Source organism: Macaca fascicularis, chromosome 13 (assembly GCF_037993035.2).
Source record: "Macaca fascicularis isolate 582-1 chromosome 13, T2T-MFA8v1.1".
Classification (NCBI taxonomy): Eukaryota; Metazoa; Chordata; class Mammalia; order Primates; family Cercopithecidae; genus Macaca; species Macaca fascicularis.
In genome coordinates this window covers 106016556-106022574 of record NC_088387.1, presented here as the reverse complement: position 1 = coordinate 106022574, position 6019 = coordinate 106016556, and the positions used below count along the sequence as shown (strand labels likewise).

Genomic DNA, 6019 nt, shown 5'->3' with positions numbered 1-6019 from the left:
ACCTGGGGAAACAGGGATCTGATTGGTGTCTATGGCATCAGGCTATCCCCAGCAGAGTCCTTGTCATCTATGGGCTGCCCCAGGAATACCCTAATAAACATGGCTGCCAGCCTTGTGCCTTTCAACCCCATCGCCTCCGACGCAGAAGCCCCGCTGGGAAGCAGCATAGTGCAGAGGTCATGGAGCTTGGATCTGAACCATCTGAGTAGGAAGCGGATTCTGCCCTGTATTCGCTGGGTGACCTTGGTCTTTCTGAATTTCCATGAAACAGTGTAACAGAGTCTTCCCTGAGGGTTGCTGTGAGAATGAAGAGCAGATGTATGTTACGTGCCTTCTGGGTTGTAGGAGTGGCACAAATGAGTGATGCCCGTTCACTTCTATCCTCTCTCTCGAACTGGCTTCCCCACTACTCCTTTCTCCTCGCAGCCCTGCCGGTGCCCAGCCACCATTCTGTTTCTTGCTGGCTAATCCATAAGGTGGTAATGACTGACAATGGCTTTTGCATTTTAATAGAGGGCTTCATGTCTTACTCCTAAAAGAGGCTAAATTATCATTTACGGCACCTGAGTCACTAAGGGAGAGGTTTGTTCGTGCGTGGGGGAGGGCAGGAACCCGGGACACCTCACTGTGTGAGTGCATCAGCTACCCCACCCATGCCAGGGCCTCTGCTGGTTCACATTACACATTTTTTTTGCCAATGAGAAACCAAGGCTCGGATTACCCCTTCCCATGCTGCCAGGGCCCCTTGTTCAGCACACAACCTGCTCAGCTGTCCAAGGCCAACCTGCAGTTGTGTCCAGGCCACAACTGGCTCTGGGGTTCCCCTTGTCTCCCTGTCGCCCCCACCACTTCCCCACTCTCCAGCAGTAGATTCCTGAGGCCCTGCAGACTGGCCACGGCTGCTATTGGAACGGCTGCTTGTTTCCGGGCCCAGTCACCCTACTGGAGATGAGTGGCCTCCAAGCCTCATAAAACTTGCTGCTGATATATTGGTTCCAGTGACTTTTCTCCTGTAGCCTCAGGACTTTCTGGAGCTCATTTGTCTAAAGAAAGAAGGGCAGCCTGTTTCCCTCCCTGGGCTTATTCTCACCGAGTACTGAGCCCACCTTTCCAGCAGCTGCCATCAAGGCTGTGGTGTGAACAGGCCTCCTCATTCCCCCTCCCTCGTAGGGAGGGCTGGGAGCAGCTCACACACACAGGGGTGTGGCAGAGTCTCATGCAGCCATTGAGTGACACTGGGCACTTGTTGAGGGCCTCCCCATTCTGTCTGCCTGTCTCCTATGGCCATAAGGGGGAGTCAGGGAAGTTGCTAGGTGACGAATGCTTTCTCATTTCTAAAGCCCAGTATAAAAGTCAGTACCATTATTTGCTACAAAATCCAGACACTTAGGCATTTCTGCTTTAGAAGAGCTACTGAAATAACAGCTCCAATTATTAATAATATTTCTAATTATGAATTATTAACGATGGATGTAATTGCCAGCATTTGTTTTCCAAAAGGGTTGGAATGAGCTTGCTGTCAGAGGAGACTGCAACACTCAAGTTCTTAAGAACTGAAGATTGTGTCTCCTTGGACATATGTAGTCTTGTGTGGCCCCAGGGTTGGTCTAACAGGCCTCAGAGGACTCCCTCTCACCTTCTGGCTAAATCCTTCATTTAGGATTGATATCAATTCTCAATTAAAAAAAACAGACCCTTTTTTTTTTCATCAAGAATAGTGACTTTGTAGGGCAGTTTCCTTTTGTAAACAGTATTGTGAAGCATGTTTTCCAATAATGACTATCTTTCTCTTGAAGGCACTGAAGGAGGAATCAGTCAGGCACACGTTTACCATCGCCCGCTGGCCTGGCCTCTCTCGGAGACCTGAATTAGATTTGAGTGATGTTTGCTGTGTGCCAGGCCTCTGCTAGGCTCCGTGGAAGATATGGAAATAGATCCTGACAGTTCCTGCCTTTGGGGAGTTCGCTGTCTAGTAAGGGACACAGAATGTATCCGGAAATGGTTGTAACAGAATTAAAAAGCACTTTGGGAGCAGGGGCTGGGGTAATGGGGGAGGCATGGATGGTTGATTATTTTTAATTAGAGGGTTTGGAAAATTCTTCCTTGGAGAAGAGGCACTGGAGATAGGCCTTGGAGAACGTGAGGATTTTAGGAAGTGGACAGGGTGAGGTGAGTATGGTGGAAATTTCAAGAAAAGGAAGGTACTAGCAAGATGTAGACTGGGCAAGGCCAAGGCATATTTGGTGAATGGTAGGCCTTCAGGGATGTCTGGTGGGTTGGGCCTTTGGGAAACTATGTCAGAGGGCATGAAATGAAACATGCACTGTGTCCAGGCTAGGAGGGTCTTGTGGGCATGGAATTAATCCACTCACTTACACCTTCCTTGTGTTCCAGGTCCTGTTCCACGAGCTGAGGATTCTAAGGACAAATAATCCACAGCCAGACTTACAGATAGGTTCAAGAAATAAATTCTCTTTTGCAACCAAGAGCTCATCGTTCAGTATGAGTTTCAATACATATAAGAAGAAATATTATGATCCCCCCAAAAAAATAAAGAAAGAAAGAAATAATTCACAGCTGGGCGTGGTGGCTCAAGCCTGTAATCCCAGCACTTTGGGAAACTGAGGCAGGCAGATCACTTGAGGTCAGGAGTTCAAGACCAGCCTGGCCAACATGGTGAAACCCCATCTCTACTAAAAGTACAAAAACTAGCCAGGTGTGGTGGCACACACCTATAATCCCAGCTACTTGGGAGGCTGAGGCAGGAGAATCGCTTGAACCTGGGAGGCGGAGGTTGCAGTGAGCAGAGATCGCACCATTGTACACCAGCCTGGGCAACAGAGCCAGACTCCATCTCAAAAAAAACAAAACAAAACAAAACAAAATTCACAAGCCTGTCCCCAAAGAGCCTACAGTTTATTGTGGCACATAAAACACTAAAGAATTGTAAGGATGTGACAGGATCGCAGGATCGATCCTATCTATGATAGACATAATGTCAGAGGAAGTCATAAGATATAAAGTCAGCTACTCTGACCTGGGAAAGAGAGTTGGGGGAAGCCGAACAGAAAAAGAGGCTCAAGCAGTTCAATTGAGCTTTCCTTGAATTTAATCCAGAAGTTAGTCCAGTAGTTCTCAACTTAGGGTAATTTTGCCCCCTGGAAACATTCATCAATGTCAGGGGACATTTTTGGTTGTCACGACTTGGTGGTGAGGGGGGTGCTACTAGTATCTCATGGGTAGAGGTCAGGGATGCTGCTGTACATCCTAAAATGCACAGGGCAGCCTCCACAGTAAAGAAGGATCTGGCCCAAAAGTCAATCGTGCTGAGATTGAGAAACCCTGGGTTGAAGAACATGTCAAACTCCACCATGTTGGGAATTGGGAGATGGTCAGGTAGCCAACGGCTTCCTGTGGCTTTGGGCAGGTCCCAGCTGTTTCTGGTGGGCCTCATGCTGTGGACTGAATGTGTCCCCTCAGAATTCATGTTAAAGCCCTAAACCTCTGTGTAATGGTATGTGGAGGTGGGGCCTTTGGCAGAAATTAGGGTTAGATTAGGTCATGATGGGACTAATGGCCTTATAAAAAGAGAAACAGGTGCAATATATCTCCCTCCCTCCCCGCCTTCCTCCCTGCCACCGCCACCATCCCCGCAGCCTTCAGAACCGTGGGGGCTAAATGTCTGTGGTTTCTGCCCTCTAGTCTACAACATTCTGTGATTCTGTGATAGCAGATGGAGCATCTTGATTTCCTCTATCTGGTCATGAGTCTGTGAGGCTGGATGTTCTTTTACACTTGTCTCACCTCTCTAGGACATCATGAGAGGGTTGTTCAACGAATGTTCAGCTCACTCATCTTCTGGCAGGGCATGGTTTTCATCCATCTGCAGATTTCTGGCTCATGCATTTATAGAGTTTCTAGAGGCAGCTTTACAAAGCATGTTGGATGAGGTGTTTTGTTTGTTGGGAATAGTGGATTATTTATATTGCTGGATAACTATGTGACCCAGGGAAAAATATGCAGTATTATGCAATATTAGGATCTCTCACTCTCACCCCACCCAGCCACATTTTCTTCACACTGTCGCTCAGTCCTGGTCACACACAGAAGCCACTTTCATGGCTGGAGAGACCCTTCCCCTTGGCTCAGCCTCTGACAGCCTCTCACTGCCTATTGGCTATGGCGTCATCCCCTGGGTCTGACTTTCCTGGCCCTCCACAGCCTAACTCCAGGGACAGCTCCGCTTCATCTGATGCCTCCTTCCCTCAGGCTGTGCCAGAGACGTGCTTCAGCCACAGCAAACCCACCATTGTTCCCCAAATGAACAGCCCTAGAGGGAAGAGACTGTGCTTAATTGCTCTAAAAGCCCAGTTCAGCAAAGACCCAGTGAATAAAATGACAGACAAATGAATGCACACTCTAAAGAGGCTTTTAGAATTCATGAGAAGCCACATGTTGAGGAGGTTGGTGATAGCAAGGCAGTGGCATCCATGGACAGAAGTAGGTGAAAACGTTTCCTCGAGGAGGCAAAGAGGCCGTCTCTGTGTTGGCAAATTTGAGATGTCACTCTGCAGAGATGGAACCTGACATCTAGGGATGTCAGTTAGCATCTCCGTGGTTACTCCTCTGTGATTCTGCTGGCTTTCCAGTGTGGTTGGGAGATGGCTGCGTAGCTTCAAGCCCCACACCCACACAGCTTCACTGAACAGCAGGAGGGAGTGTATCGGTGAGCTGCTGTCATGACAGCACTGTGTAACAAACACCCCCAAACTCAGTGACCTACAACTAATGCAACAGACCATGTTTTTTTCTTTCTCTGCAGTCTACCTATGGGTCAGCCAGGACTCTTCTGCTTCAGCTGGTCTCTGAGGCTTCAGGTCAGGTTCAGGTCTGTTCTGCAGTCATCCTAATTTTCTTGTACTTACCAGCAACGCGGCATGTTGATTGCATGACAGATTCAGGGATCTAATGGTAAGGCCAAGCCTGTGAAAACATTGAAAGTCTCTGTTTCATGTCTGCTCACATGATGGGCTGGCATGTACATCCTGCCCTGAGGGGAGGGGAGGGGAATAGGAGCATCAATACTCTCTGAACAATCATCTCATCTATCACAGGGGTAGGAGTCTTCCTGAAACCCTCTGCCAGAATTCCCCAGGGAATCTTATGCCACACTGACTAGAACCGAGTGTCATGGCCAGCCCCAAACCAATCACTGGCAAAGAAGAACTGGCTTGCTATGAGGGATTAGACCAATTGTCATTTGGCCCTGGGCCAGGACCCTCTTCCCGTGAACACTGAATGGATTTGGGCTCCTGTCAGCAAGGCATTGGCAGGTGATGACTATTGAGTAGGCAACCAATGTCTGCCCCAGCCACCAGCTCTGATCAGGGTGAGGTCACTTTCCCTCTTCGGGCCCAGAGTAGCACAGAAAAGTCTCCGTGGGCCTTGCAGGGTGTTGGAAGTGTGTCCACACAAGTTTTTCCAGGTGCCACTCACTGAAATCCCTTCACCTGCTCTGTCCCCACCAGGCAGACCAGCCAGTGCACTCCTGCCTCAGACACTGGGTCACCAGGCAGCTCCTTCTGTGGGTGTGTCTGTCCTTACAGGATCCCTGGAGCAAAGGCTGCCCTCACCTGGCACTGGCTGGCAGCTCCCATGGCACAGGTGTCACATCAGGCCTGCTGCACTTGCCCCTGCTTGCCCAGGGACTTCCCTTCTAACAGTGAGGTCTGACAGCATCTCTAAGTTGGTAAGAAACCGGACAGCCAAACAGCCTTGGATTATTCTACCCTCAGCCTGCCTCTCTAGGCTTCAGATTGTTCATTAGAAATATTCTAGGGGATGATAGGATTCTCACACAATTTCCCGTGCCGGAAAGTGAATTTTCTGATGGCAATGGCTATCTCAGAGGAGGGGGGGGGAAGTGTAAGCATTCAGCTCCTCCCTAGCAGCCAGGCTGTTTCTGGGCATCCCTCTCCATATCTGGTCCCTGACACTCTGGGATCCTCCTGTGAGGGCC

At 49.3% G+C, this 6019-nt stretch overlaps 1 pseudogene; it reads left to right on the top strand.

The window, feature by feature from the left end:
- Positions 1–2392: 2392 nt before the first annotated feature.
- On the top strand, positions 2393–2533 carry LOC123568511 (small nucleolar RNA SNORA40; annotated as a pseudogene).
- Positions 2534–6019: the final 3486 nt, after the last annotated feature.